The sequence below is a fragment of the Stigmatopora argus genome, chromosome 20 (genome assembly GCF_051989625.1).
Source record: "Stigmatopora argus isolate UIUO_Sarg chromosome 20, RoL_Sarg_1.0, whole genome shotgun sequence".
Lineage (NCBI taxonomy): Eukaryota > Metazoa > Chordata > Actinopteri > Syngnathiformes > Syngnathidae > Stigmatopora > Stigmatopora argus.
Window position 1 is genome coordinate 11,029,063 of NC_135406.1, and position 15,486 is coordinate 11,044,548.

Sequence of the window (15,486 nt, forward strand, 5' to 3'; positions counted from 1 at the left end):
TGACATAAATACTAACTAACACTGGGCAAAAGCGGAGCGCCTAAACGACAACCAGACTCGAAAAAGATGGAGCCGATCGGTCGCGGGCTCCCGTTCACACGTATGCGTGTCGGCCGTGGGTGATGGCGGTCGCTCTTCGGCTCCGGGCCGCTCCCGAATGCACCATCACCCTGCTTTGGTGGGGGAAGGGGCTGCCGATAGAAAGACAGATGGCGTGGCGATCGAGTCCTGCGAGCGGAAAGAAGGAAGGACGGCCTGGAGATCACTCACTATTTCTCCCGGGAGCCCGTCTTGAAGGAGCAGGTGAGTCAGGCGCCCCCGACGATGGCCACCACCGCCGAGCACCAGCCGATCTACAGCCCCTCGCCGATCTCGTACCTGCCGCCGGAGGGGGGTGGGCGTCAGTGCATTCCCCGCCCTTTCCCGCTGGCGGGACCATCCTACCTGGTAGAAGGGGTCGAAGAAGTCCTGGGTGATGTTGAGAACGTACCAGCGCCGCTACCAGGCTGAAGGCCCCCCATCACCACCTGCGCGATCATGAGGGCACGGGACGCTTGGACGTAACCTGGACGGAGGAGGCGAGCCAGTTAGCGAGACTCGAGCGTTTTCGGCGTGGCGGAAGCGAGTGAGTCCGGTGGAGTCGGTGGCGCAGGACATCCACAGGTTCTCGTAGAATCTACGAGACGTGACGCGATCGGCCCCGATTTCCCATAAATTCTGATCCGATTTTTGATCGGTGGGCATCCTTATGAAGAATGTGAAGTGAGAAATGGTAGCTTTTACAGAATGAATAATTGTCATGATCAATTTTTCACAGCTATGGCAATGAGAAAGTGGAGTGAGGTTGTTGGCTTCTTCAAAAAATGAACAGACTTGAAGTAGCAGGGAATGGTTTCAATCCACTGACCTCTGGGTTATGGGCCCAGCACGCTTCTGCTGCGCAACTCTGCTTCTTCTCAGTTGAGTCCTCACCAGCTGACTCTCAAAACTAATCAATTGAACTAATCAAAACAGATATACTGAGGCATGTGGCCATTCCCATCTGCTGCTGGAGCTCTTAAGGACCCCCAGCGCAAGCAACTCTGTCTCGGCCGGCGACTGTCATAGTCACAGTGACTACTGCTATTCACAGAGTCATCCATTTTGCATTTAAAAACTTCCATTCCAATGAAAAATGTAGTGACGACAAAGGTGAGATGTTCTGTGCCGATAAAAAAAAAAAAAGAAATTATGTTGAATTTAAACTTGAACATTAGCTAATAGTTAACGTTACTAGGAAAGTAATATTTAACATGTAGAATAGTTCAATAACAAAAGAGCTGTGTCTGTTTTCTCAAGCAGGCCAGATCACAGATGCGTGTAGGAGAAGCCATAAAAAAGAGGAGGCGGGACACCCCCTTTCCTTTGGGGTCCTTTTTGAAAACGAACATGCATGGAACTTTAAGGATTGCAGGGGCAATAGGTCAATTAAAAAAATAGTTCCTTTAATTAGCAATGGCAATGTTAGTGGAAAAATGGCTTGTTGTTTACTGCTTTCTTAAGAGGATACAGTGGTACCTCGAGATACGAGCTTTATGCCTTCCGGGACTGAGCGCGTATGTCGATTTACCCGTATCTCAAATCAACGTTTCCCATAGACATGAACTAAAAACAAATTAATTCGTTCCAAGCCTCTGAAAAAACACCAAAACAGGATATAGGATTGGAAAAACATTTATTTGTTCTAATTCGACATCTTTTAACAAAGTCACAGGTAACTAGTGGTTTAATTGTACTAAAATGTGTTTAATAGTACTAAAATTAGACGGAGAGACTTTTTGCACGGCAACACGCTCGTAACATAACATAAACAAACTGAAATGAACTTAGATTACGTTGCAGACACACTCAAAAATAAGTTTAATAGAACCTAACACTAAATTTAATTCTAATTTTGTTTAACATTTGATACCTTTCTTCTCCCGGGTTGGCTCTATTTGCCCCGCCTCCAAACTGACTTTTATTCAATATCGACTGTTGTTTGATTTTGTCTTCCCTTCAAAATATTCCCAAAACGATGCACACAAATGTCCTCACAATAGGATAACGCAGGACCACTTGCCAATGAGAAGTAGTATATACTCCTCTCGTATTAGTGATCGATCCGCCATTCGCACTAACGGAAAAAAAACACTGAAAAAATGCAACGCTTCGCCCAGTGCTCGTGGAGACATTACACGAGGGCCTTGCGATGGGAAAGACAGTGGCCATGATGTTCTTATGAGCAGCTTCTCGGGTCCGCTGTATGCTCGTATATCAACATTTGTCTCATATCTCAAGATATATATTTGCTCGAAATTTTACTCGTATCTCAAATTGCTCGTATGTCTGGGCACTCGTATGTCGAGGTATTACTGTAATGTATTAAATAGCTGGACTGGTTTCCTCGATATACAAACTTCACTTACTTCCCACAAGTGAACATAAGAAGGTCGACTTGATTCCAAAACAATAGAAAGACTGTGTAACCTAAAAAAAAAAGAAGGAAAAAAATACAAAAGGAAAACCAAGCTGGATTCTTCACAGGAGTTTAAAAACCACCTCTCCAGCCTGGCACACAAAAAAGGGCACTCGTTCCCTGCAATAGTTACATTCACATTCAAAATCAAATAAATAAATGTATATTTTTAAATAGAATTGAACCACCATCTTCCCTTGTTGGCAAGGATTAACATATTAAGCCTGTACCCTTTACAGCAATTAAGCCATATAAAATGCATGCTAATCAAGAACTCCAAATTCATTCAATAATGTGAATAATACCCCAATCTAGTAGTGTTTGGCAAACATTTAACATTACATTCCCTTTGTAGTTTGTCCTATAAAACTTTCTTACTCAATGTTTTTCCAATAGTTACACATAAAATAAAAATCTACCAATAATCCCCTTCAACATCAAAAAGATAAAAACAATTTACCGTTAATTACAGACATGAAGTTACCGTATTTTCACACCTCGAGAAAGAAAACAATCTTTTATATCATAATTTGTCAAATTGTTCAAATTAATGTATTCATTAAATCTGAGCAAATAACGCTTCACTTTTTTGTTACCTTTGAATTTGGAAGGCTGATTTTGTCAACAAAAAGACCCAAAAAGTTTTTTTCACCAAAAAGAGAGCTTTATTGAAACTACCAAAAAGATGACACGTTAAATTACAGATTAAAAATTGTAAACAAGAATTTCAGAATGCAAAATACAATTATACTTCGATTACAATGATCTTTCACACAGAATTTGAAAAAGCAAGCAAAGCCGTGATTGGCCACTGCTTATTACAACACATTTGCGTCTTTTAAGTCTATCCTTACGACAAAATCTCTGGCAAGAAGCTGAGGAGGAAAAAGGTTTCTGACGTGTGGGTAATTGTGTTTTTAAGATATTCCTGCCACAAATCGAGCAAAAAAAGGGCTTTTCTCCTCTGCGGGTTGTTAAGTCTTCTTTTCAGGTTTTTGAATTGTGTAGCTTTTTAATTGGACTATTGTAGCGAATCTGTGGCCACAGACGGAGCAGGAAAGCATTGTTCTCCAGTGTGTGTTAATAAGTGTTTTTTTAAATATTGCTTTCGAGAATAGGCTTGACCACAAACTGAGCAGGAAAATGTTTTTTTGCCAGTGTGGGTTCTTATGTGGATTTTTAAATTTCTCTTCTCTGTAAATGTTTTACCACAAACTGAACATGAAAATGGTTTTTCACCAGTGTGGGTTCTTGTGTGTATTGTTACACTTCCCTTCCGTTTAAATGTTTTACCACAAACTGAACACGAAAATGTTTTTTCACCCGTGTGGGTTCTTGCATGACTAATTAAGTCTCCTTTCCGTGTGAATCTTTGACCACAAACTGAACACGAAAATGGCTTTTCACCCGTGTGGGTTCTTGCATGACTAATTAAGTCTCCCTTCCGTGTGAATCTTTGACCACAAACTGAACACGAAAATTGTTTTTCACCAGTGTGGGTTCTTATGTGGATTTTTAAGGATTCATTGAGAGAAAAGGCTTTACCGCAAACTGAACACGAAAATGGTTTTTCACCAGTGTGGGTTCTTATGTGGATTTTTAAGGATTCATTGTGAGAAAAGGCTTTACCGCAAACTGAGCAGGAAAATGGTTTTTCGCCAGTGTGGGTTCTTGTGTGGTCTTCTAAGTGGTGCTTTAGAGAAAAGGCTTTACCGCAAACTGAACACGAAAATGGTTTTTCACCAGTGTGGGTTCTTGCATGACTAATTAAGTCTCCCTTCCGTGTGAATCTTTTACCGCAAACTGAACACAAAAATGGTTTTTCGCCTGTGTGTGTTCTTGCATGACTAATTAAGTGTCCCTTCCGTGTGAATCTTTGACCACAAACTGAACACGAAAATGGCTTTTCACCCGTGTGGGTTCTTGCATGACTAATTAAGTGTCCCTTCTGTGTAAATGTTTTACCACAAACTGTACATGAAAAGGGTTTCTCCCCAGTGTGGCTCCTCATATGTGTTTTCAAAGAAGACTTTTTCCCAAAAGTTTTCCCACACTGAAAGCATTTGCAAAGTTTGTCACCACTGGGATTTTTCTTAACATCTTCAACATCATCATCGTCAAAAAGCAAGTCGTTGCCATCTGATAAAGGAGCAATTAAATTTTCTGCTCGCCATCCTTCTGTTGAGCTGCCGCTCAGAAGCTCCGCCCCTATGTTGGCCGCGCCCAGATCATCTTCACTCTTGAAAGGCTCACCAGTTCCCCATTTGACACATTCCTCGTTTTTGATTGTAGGTTGCTCTTCTCTTTTGCACTGTTGAGGGAACTCTGGCTCCTCCTCTTTAATTAGGGGCCATGTTCCTGTGTTTGCAGATTCCGCCCCTCCACTGGCCACGCCCAGAACATCTTCCCTCTTCACGGACTCACCAAGTGACCATGTGAAATGATCTTCCTCCCTTTTGATTGGACGTTGCTCGTCTCCCATTTGTTGTTGAGGGAACTCTGGCTCCTCCTCTCTGATTTGGGGGAGCTCAACTTCCCCTTCAAGGTCAACAGACTCATGCCCATCAGCACCAAGATCATTTCTGAAACCTGCAAAGACACAAAGATAAATGATTAACCATTTTCCAATTATAAATGACTGAATTTCTTGTTCACAGAAATGAAACCAAACGGAAAAGGGCGCCATACATTCATTTCGTCACAATGCAGTACTTACTACTGTAGTTTTCTAGTCAACGGCAACATGAGTTGAAAACCGTTTATAGGTGCATTTTTCAAAGTATGGCACTATTGGTCAGAAAAGTTTCTTCACTTAAAATTTGTCAAATCTTTTTTGGAGCCTTTTCATTGTAAACATTCTCTTTTATGTTTTAGATTTTAATTTAGTTAAAATGCTTTCGCCAAAGGGGAGGCATTAAAAAAACATTATCTTTTATTCAGTAGCAGGTCTATTATTATTTGGGGGATTAATGAGATGCCGGATTCCGGCTAATGCCGGGGGGATCGCTAATACGCGCAGTATAGTATATTACTTCTCGTTGGTTGCTCATAAGAACGGTCAGGGGCACTGGCTCTCCCCCCCCGCAACTCCTCGTGTAATATCTCTGGTCGCAACTATACGTCTTTGTAACGTCTCTGCGAGCACTGAGCGTTTTTTTCAGTGTTTTTCCCCCCCTTAGCCTGTTAGCTCCCGTTAACAGAGCGATCGCTAATTCAAGACTACTTCTCGTTGGCAAGTGGAAGTGCGTTATCCTATTGTGAGGACATTTGTGTGCATCATTGTCGGAATATTTTGAAGGGAATACAAAAGCAAACGGCCCATCAATAGTGAAAGTGAGGGTGGAGGCGGGGGCAAACAGCCAACCCAGCCGGGACAACAAAGGTATGAAAATGTAAAACATAATTAGCACGACAGCAAAGACAGCATGATAAAAAGCCCCCCTGCATGACCAATTTACCCGTACACGATGATGAATTTAATATTGAGCTGAATGCGTTCACTGTTTAAGTTAATAAATTGGAATTTAGGCAATTAATGGCTGAGGGTTTGGCACATTACGATATCCCAAATGTTGTTTTCGACTTAACAAAACTAAATGATGAATATCAATTGGTTAAATAGGAAGCAAAACTGCAATTAGGTCAAAATTGCTGTTTTTTAAAGATGTCTAAAATGAGCTAGCTGCAAACACCAATATTATCCGTCAAAAAATGTCGCAAATGAAATAAAAACATCTCCATGACTTGGCACCAAGCATAACGACTACGACCGACCAAACAAAGACAAAGCTCAGAAAAAGCCACAAATTAAAGTTTAGTAAAAGCTTCTGGCCTCCTTTTACAATCTGAACACACTAAATTTGATATTTTTCAGTCACTTTTTTACATCACAAGTAAATAAATGCCAACATGTGAACATGACTCTTTCACTCAGTCAATGGCTAAACTATCTCAAAGTTGAAACCAACTTACTTTGAAGGATTTTCATTGTTTCCAAAAGTTTGTCCAAATGAGTCTCGTGTCTCCAGATGAGTCGAGGACATCCAACTGCAGCATCTGACTGAATTCCATCCTCTGGATGCTGCATATTTGCGGAGTTAACATCAAAGAGCAAAGAGCCACGCGCTTTGATAGGTGACATCAAAGAGCAAAGAGCTCGTGGTGACGCCACGCGCTTTGATCTCCATCTGGACCGTAGCCCCGCCTCCTTTGGACCCTGATATATGATGGAGGCACTTTAAGCCATGTATTTCTTCTCAAAAATTCAATTCATTTAAGCAAATTAGGGAATGATTCGTGCGAGTTGGTACATTTTCGTTAAAGAACTTCATCTCTCGTGATTCAATTTGGCAAAACAGCAATGGTTCCTTGATAATTTGTCGATTTATTCTGCGCTTGCGCGTATTGCGTCGCCCCCTTTTGAGCCGCAACCTTCTTCAGGTGACTTATGTCGTAAATTCAAACCTACGAAAATATTTTTATTCAAACCATATGTCAGACCATTTGAAGAATAATTATTTCCTATGTTCGACTCTCTTGTTTTTAATAAACCTAATGCCACCGAAAGAAGTGACGCTCGAGTTGCAGAAGTGACGCAATGTTCCGCGCATGCGCAACCCCAAAAGTCAAGGTTCCGTCCCCAGTCACAATCTTGTCGTGACCGTAGCGCGCCAAGTTTTTCCTCAATTTCCACCACTTAACTAAACCCACGCGTGGCCGATGTGTCTTGCTTAACTACTCTTCCGTCTTAAGTTTCAGTCAACATCATCTTCAAGGCGTCTAAAGCCTCGTTGAAGCTTTGCGGCCTACTTTAGTTTAGCATGCTAGCATCTATCAAAGGTGCCTCCATCAGAATTCCCGTGTGGGAGTGTTCCACGAGGAACACTCGATCGTTTGCAAAATAATGCATGCAAAAGTTGTTCTTCACAGACTAGAAGGTGGGTTCACTTTTTATATTTATATATTCTCTCAATGTGTTATAAAAGGGCTTTTTTGTGCGCTGCAATTGATTTATTTAAAAATTCTCAGGTCGACAGAAGGTACAAGCTTGATTTTAAGACAATAAAACAGTACAAACAAAATCATGCAGAATAAATCATGGGAAAAGTATAAATCATAACAACTATTTCCCATTTTCATACTGTAATGCATAAAAAAATATGAAATCATAAAAAGGATATATATATATATTTCAAAATTATTGATTTAGAAAAATAAATCGATAAAACTGAATGTTGGCTCCTTTTCCATTTTTTTTAATGTCAACAAAAAAGAATAGCTGTCATTTTTCCTTTTTAATTAAAAATGATTAAAATTTATATTTGATGCTTCACTCTTTTCTAAAAGGATTCCAAATAAATTAAAATCTCAAAAATACAAGAGAATATCTGCAAAGAAGAGGCTCAAAAAAGATTTGGAAAAACTTCAAGGGCCTGTGAGGTTACTTTACTGACCAACAGTGTTCCCTCTAAGCTGCGCGCGTGCGCAATTGCGCACTACTCTCGTCCTCGCTGCGCAGCAGCAATCATATGGCGCGCAGTAAAAAAAAAAAAAAAAAAAAAAAAAAAATCGGATTTTTTTTTTTTTTTTTTTTTTTTTTACCCCTTTCCCCATGATGGCGCCGTTTAAGCGGCAGCAAGTGGCAGTAGCTCTGTCCACTTATGTTTTTCGTGTTTTACAGCATGTTTTACATGAAAAATGGACAGGTCGCCGAATGGACGTTCCGCCGAACGTTCATTCGGCGACCTGCCCGTCTGTCAAACGTCCGTCGGCGAAACGTCTTTAGGCGAATCATCCGAGTACCGATAATGTCGCTCACACTGGTACTCAGTGCGCTCAGGGAGGTTGACTTTCTGCTCAGACCAACGAAAAATTAGAGGGAACATTGCTGACCAATAGTCCTTTTTTAGTGAAATACACTTCAAAAAAACGTTTAAACCCCTTTGGCTATTGATGAGAATACTACAGTAGTCCTATGTTGACAACATCACAAATGTATGGCATCCTCTTCTGTTTAGCTTCGTTACTGTAGCGACCAGCATATTAGTCCTTTCTTTCCAGCCTAACCACTGCAAATATAAGTATAAGACTTAATTACCAGTCTAACATAAAGAACCTCTAGATAGAATAATAGACAGTTTATAAAATATATAATTTATCTTGGGGTCTTTGCAGGTTTCAGAAAATATCTTGGTCCTGATGGGAAGGTGTCAGAGTTTTCTGGTGCCAAAGAGGATGTTGAGCCCCCTCAAATCGAAGAGGAGGGGCCAGAGTTCCCCCAACACAGAGAGAGAAGAGCAACTTAAAATAAAAAAAGAGGAAGAAGATGTCAACTGGTGCGTCCTTGAAGAGAGAAGATGATCTTGGCGTGGCCAGCGGAGGGGCAGAGCCTGCAAACACTTTAACATGGCCCCAAATTAAAGAGCAAAAGAGAGAAGAGCAACTTTCAATCAAAAAGGAGGAGCAGCAAGATGTCACTTGGTCAACTGCTGAGCCTTTCAACAGTGAAGTACATCTAGGCGTGGCCGGCAGAGGGGCGGAGCCTCTGCACGGCAGCGACTCAACAAAAGGATGGCAAGAAGAAGCTTTTATTGCTCCTCCATCAGATAGTGACGACTTGCTTTATGATAATGATGACGATGAAGGTCTTAAGAAAAATCCCAGTGGCGGCAATCTCTGCAAATGTTCTCAGTGTGGGAAAACCTTTGGTAAAATGTTTACTTTGAAAAGACATATGGCAACCCACATTGGGCAGAAACCGTTTTTGTGCTCAGTTTGTGGTAAAACATTCACACAGAAAGCAAACTTAGAAAGCCACACAAGAACCCACACTGGTGGAAAACCATTTTCCTGCTCAATTTGTGGTCACGCTTTCTTTCGAAAGCAGGACTTAATCATCCACACAAGGACCCACACTGGTGAAAAACCGTTTTCGTGCTCGATTTGTGGTAAATCTTTCTCTCTCAAGCACAAGTTAAAACGCCACACAACAACCCACACTGGTGAAAAACCATTTTCCTGGTCATTTTGTGGTCAAGCCTTTTCTCAAAAGCAAAATTTAAAAACCCACATGAGAATCCACAAAGGGGAGAACTCCTTTTCCTTGCGCAGTTAACAACTTCACCAGAACTGACTTTGGGTTCATTTTGTAGTTCTATTACACTTTTATATTTATCCAAACGGATTTGATTGGCATGTAACTAAACTTATCTGGCAATTGATATGTAACTGCCTTATTTTAGTTTCACTGTATTTTTTTGTGTATTTTAATGTCAGTTTCAACATACCTCCTGTAGTGGGTGCAGTGGCGCTAGAGCGAGCGTACGTTTGCTAAATGGGAAGATAATTGCAGCAGAAGAAGCGCTCTCGGTAAGAGAAAGGCAGCACGAGACAAGCTCAGCCAGAAAGTTGCAAGCTAAAGTAATATAAAGAGAAATAAATAATAAAACCCAGGCTAATTCCTCTTGGTACTCAGCCAACGAGGTGTTTTGTAAATTTTTGTGTATTTCTTTTATTTCACAAATTGTCTATTTTTTTAAAGCTAATTTTCGTTTTTGTGTGTTATTAGTTATCTAGGTGTTATTTGTAAATCTGCCAATATGCATTCAATAAATTCATCAGTTTGAGAAAGACACTTAGTACTCATAAGTAAGTACTCAATATTGCAGAAATGTATACCAAAACACAGTGGCGGGCGGTGTATTTTCTGGTAGCGCCTTCAACGTATCAATCCAACCCTCAAAAACTATTTTATGGCTATAAAACCTCTACTGCAGCTACAGCTGCGACACATAAAAAATAATCAATAAATTAATGCACAAAAATGGGGTAAAATCCACTTTCTAGCAGCATTTCATGATTAAATACAAATACTGGAGCTTTTCAGACATTAAAACCAGGCCAGGGGGTGATTTTCCCAGGAAAAGTCGGCGATGAACGTCAATGGCGTACGGGCAAACATTGCCCGGAAATGGGGTAAAATCCAGCCGAAAACAGCATTTATTGATTAAATACAAATACTTGAGCTTTTTAGACATCAGAACCGGGCCCGGAGTATCATTTCCCCGGTAAAAAGACCGATGAACGTCGATACGTCCATACGTGAAATGACAAAAAATGCACTAAAATTAGGTAAAATCCACTTCCTAGCATCATTTATTGATTGAATACAAATACTGGAGCTTTTGAGACATTACAACCAGGCCAGGGGGGTGATTTTTCCTGGGAAAAGACAGCGATGGACGTCAATGGTGAAACGCCAAAAATTAAACTGGGCTAAAATCCACTTCCTAGCAGCATTTTGTGATTAAATACAAACACTACAGCTTAAATACAAACACTGGAGCTTTTCAGATATCAGAACTTGGCCCACAATTGAAATATTATTTAGGAATACAGCCATATTTTACTCACCAAAAATCCTTTTTACACAATATCCATCCTTCTTTCCTATCGCCATCGAAGCTAATGATGAAAGTGGAGCCTGTCCTGTCATATTTCCGGCATAGTCCGTTTTGAAAATAGCTTTAAATCAAAACAACAATATACTATTTGCTTGTGGAGCTGAGTTAGCACGCTGAAAGTGCCCCACACACCATTTTCCCGGCTGTAACAGGCTTGCTAGCTTCGTAGTTGACCGCCCTTTCTTAATGATGTCCATTTTTTTTCTGGAAAAGTCCGTCTGGTAAATGGCTTTGTGAGCAAACCGAATCCATTTGTTTTTGCTTCTGTCGGCCATTGTGGGTGGAGTTTGCGATCTCGGCTGCCTCGGGTACTGCTTTGGCCCGCCTACTAGCCAATCATAGTTTGTGAAAGCAATGACATGTCCCAGTCAGCAAAATGCTAACACCTATGAAAAATCATTGTGGGGTTGCCAACTCGAAATCTGATTGGTTAAAAGCAACAGTCTAGTTTAATGCAGCAGAGCCCGCAAGTACTGATTGTGAAGACTTTGAGGCAGATCTGATCTGGCAACAAATAATGGCTGAAATGTGATTGGTTAAATGCTGCAATATGAAAACACACATCTGGAAGCAGTAAAACCAGGGGGAAAGCAATGAAAGGAAGCTAACAGACCATTTGGAATAATAAGTATAAATGGACAAAATATAATATGATTCAGATATTTCTTAGGCCAGCAGAGAAGGCCTTGAAGACCCTGATTGCCCGCCACTGCCAAAACATGACTTTGAGTCACATATTAATGCCCTTTTTGGAAATTGTTTAAAAAGTCTCCTGGGTTATAGACGCTGGAGCAATTTTTATTTTTCCAGTACGATTTATTTAGTTAAAATTTGCATTTTCAGTACTCATGATTGACAGTGACACATTGCAGTTGTTTTTCCCAATTGCTAAAACAGAAAATCTGAAAGGACCCACACATTTCAAAGGCATAGAATAAAACTAAATTCCATTTGAAAATATCACAAGCCCATTTCACACACAGACTCAATTCCCATTTCACAATCCTCCTTTCTCATAAATTGAAACCTGGTAAATAAACTTGTGGTGTTGAAGATGGTGATTCTGTTTTTGCATGAATTTATGCATCCTCATCTGAAACTTCAGAAAAGGACCCAAGAAAATACTGTCCAGTAAAAAACTATTCTACATAAACTAAAATTATATTGATTATATGATTCTTTAGCAGATAGCATAACATAGGTACGCTAGCGGATAGGATAACATAGGTATGCTAACGGCTAGCAAAACATATGCTAGCAGCTAGCATAACATGCGCTAGTGGCTAGCATAACATAGGTATGCTAGCGGATAGCATAACATAGGTATGCTAGCAGAGAGCATAACATAGGAACGCTAGCGGCTAGCATAACATAGGTATGCTAGCGGATAGCATAACATACTCTAGCGGCTAGCATAACAGGTACACTAGCGGCTGGCATAACATAGTGAGGCTAGTGGCTAACATAACATAGGTACACTAGCGGATAGCATAACAAAGGTACTCTAGTGGATAGCATAACATACGCTAACGGCTAGCATAACATATGTATGCTAGTGGATAGCATAACATGTGCTAGTGGCTAGCATAACAGGAACGCTAGCAGATAGCAAAACATAGGTACGCTAGCGGCTAGCATAACATACGCTAGTGGCTAGCATAACATACGCTAGTGGCTAGCATAACAGGCGCGCTTGCAGATAGCAAAACATAGGTACGCTAGTGGCTAGCATAACATACGGTAGTGGCTAGCATAACATATGCTAGTGGCTAGCTTAACATAAGCTAGTGGCTATCTTAACATAGGCTAGCGGCTAGCTTAACAGGTATGCTAGTGGCTAGCAAAACTTAGGTACGCTAGAGGCTAGCATAACATAGGTACTCTAGCAGATAGCATAAAAAAGGTGTTCTAGCGGATAGCATAACATACGCTAATGGCTAGCATTACATATGTATGCGAGCGGATAGCATAACATAGGTACGCTAGTGGCTAGCATAACATACACTAGTGGCTAGCATAACATACACTAGCGACTAGCTTAACATAGGCTAGCGGCTAGCTTAACAGGTATGCTAGCGGCTAGCAAAACTTAGGTACGCTAGAGGCTAGCATAACATAGGTACTCTAGCAGATAGCATAAAAAAGGTGTTCTAGCGGATAGCATAACATACGCTAATGGCTAGCATTACATATGTATGCGAGCGGATAGCATAACATAGGTACGCTAGTGGCTAGCATAACATACGCTAGTGGCTAGCATAACATACACTAGCGACTAGCTTAACATACACTAGCGACTAGCTTAACAGGTACACTAGCGGCTAGCAAAACATAGGTACGCTAGAGGCTAGCATAACATAAGTACTCTAGCGAATAGCATAACATAGGCACGCTAGCGGATAGCATAACATAGGTACGCTAGCAGATAGCAAAACATATGCTAGCGGCTAGCATAACATACGCAAGCCTAGTGTCATGCTAGTGCCTTATCGGATGAGGCGTCCAAGGTATTGACAAAAAAGTGAAAATACAGACACTCCTCAACTTACGAACGCAATTGGTTCCGAGCGATTGTTCATAAGTTGAATTTGTTTGTAAGTTGATTTAGTGCTATATTTTGTATTATAATTTATGTTTAAGGCCTATATAAGTATATTGAAGGTTTATATAAGTGCATTTGTATGTTTAAGGCTTGTATAAGTAACACGCATTGGTTTGTACTGAAAAAAAAAACATTTAATAAAATGGAGAGAATATGTACAGTACTGTAGAGAGAGAGATAGATTTATGTATTAGAAACTGGCCAAAAGAAGCGACCTAATGACGATTGCACAGTTTTCTTCTTTTTTTCATCATAAATGATGCAGTAGCACTGTATGGCATCATTCAAATGATTTGCAAACTTTGTGCAACGTTCAATATTTGGGTCCTGCTGCTCGATCTTTCTGTTTATAAATGGTACTGAATGTGCAACGCTCAACCACTCTCACGCGCATCAAGCTTCGTTATTATTGCCACTCGTTTCAAATGAAATGGCTTGCCTCTTCCTTGCAACTCCCTCAATAGAAGCCTTTAGCTTTTTACCAACCATATTCAATATTGGATGCATGAGATATTTAATGATACAAATGAAAAAGGTTCTTTGCACACTGGAGATACATTCACGCACTTCCGCATTGCAACGAAGAAGGTAGATGCTGGGTGAGCTGAGCTCTCACAGCGCCAGGCGTCGGTATTAGCGGCGGAAAGAAGTACTACTCCGAAAAAGACGCAAAATACAAAATTGGACTTGCGAACATTTTTGGACTTAAACGCAATTTGCAGACATGTTCGTATGTACCGTTGTTCGTAAGTTGAATGTTCGTAAGTAGGGGAGCGTCTGTATACCCTCAAATGAGACTGCACCCTATCACAAGGTGCATTTTATAGTTGTGAAAATACAGTATTTGGGATTTATTCATCAACACTGCTTTGTCTACAAACCTCCTGGGACTTCTTCCATGAAGATCTTGATGAAAGAGTCCTCGATGAGGGAGCACAGATACTGGACGATGTTCCGGTGCTTCAGTCGCTTGATCAGGCAGATTTCCTCGTGGAGCGGCTGGGAATATTTGTGTTTGTTAGTGGCTGTCAAGTGGAAGGACAAACAATCCACTCACGTGCTGTCCTTTTCTGGAATCTTCTTGATGGCTGCTAACGTCCCTGCCGGCATACACCACCCCGTACGTGCCTTTCCCGAGGACCACTTTGTCCCTGTTTTCGTTGGTCTCATACACGTACTGGGAAGGGAAATGCGATAAATTATTCTGGACGGCAATTTAAGATTGAATTTTATCTTTATGGTTATAGAACTATACTTCCATTTGTAAAAGTTAGATTCAAGTGTGAAAAAAAGTGTTGTCATCAGGTTATGCACTTTTTGTTTAGCGTCTTGGGCAAGTAATTACTCTCTCAAGAAGGGTTCTATGTCACTTGTGGTTAGCTTAGCTTTTAGCGTAAAGTTAAAAAGATATCCATGAAAGAGTGAAAATGTGACCACAATGCTCAACTATAAATATTTTGTGATGTGTTATTATATTCTAATATTGATAGACATACGCCAACTGTGTCTAATCTCGTATTCGCGCATGCTAGAAATTAGCATGAAAAGCTAAAGTTCAGAACGTTAGCCCACTAGCATTAGCAAGGTAGCTCAGTCAACTTACCAGACAGATAGACAACTCTGTTACAGCATTTTGTTGATTCTATTTTAAGAGTTTTTGCATCTTTATTTGGAGATTTTTGCACTTGTGACGACTATTAAGAGTAATCATATTGTCATTTTCTAAAGGCTTCCTCATTGGAGGCTAAGCAAAGTTGAGAAACACTGTTCTGCCCGCTTGAGTATGAAGACAAATTTAATTTCGCAACAATTTGGGAAGGACAGAAATGTGGTGGGAACAAACCTCAAGTATTCCCTCACTGAGATGATTCACATCCTGGGTGGCGTCTTCTGCCTTGTTGAGCAGATAACTTACCAGATCACAG

The 15,486-nt window shown here is 40.6% G+C and overlaps 1 protein-coding gene and 2 long non-coding RNA genes across 4 annotated transcripts in view; 1 reads left to right on the forward strand and 2 right to left on the reverse strand.

Annotated features, from left to right (window-relative positions):
• Positions 1–15,486, reverse strand: part of LOC144065517 (uncharacterized) — a 145,037-nt gene that overhangs the window by 95,051 nt on the left and 34,500 nt on the right. Inside the window, exon 2 of one of the 2 annotated variants that reach the window (XR_013297192.1) lies at positions 4,960–5,086. The exons of the other annotated variant lie outside the window; for it this stretch is intronic. The gene's annotated coding sequence lies outside the window, so the exon portion shown is untranslated. Of the gene's footprint in view, positions 1–4,959; positions 5,087–15,486 lie in introns of those variants that run through there. 2 annotated transcript variants of the gene reach the window in all.
• Positions 125–565, reverse strand: LOC144065683 (uncharacterized). The gene is made up of 3 exons (XR_013297267.1): positions 445–565; positions 271–378; positions 125–191 (listed from the first exon to the last, which is right to left on the reverse strand). It is a non-coding gene; the product is annotated as an uncharacterized LOC144065683 (long non-coding RNA).
• Positions 6,990–10,130, forward strand: LOC144065681 (uncharacterized). Its single transcript, XR_013297265.1, has 2 exons — positions 6,990–7,434; positions 8,672–10,130. It is a non-coding gene; the product is annotated as an uncharacterized LOC144065681 (long non-coding RNA).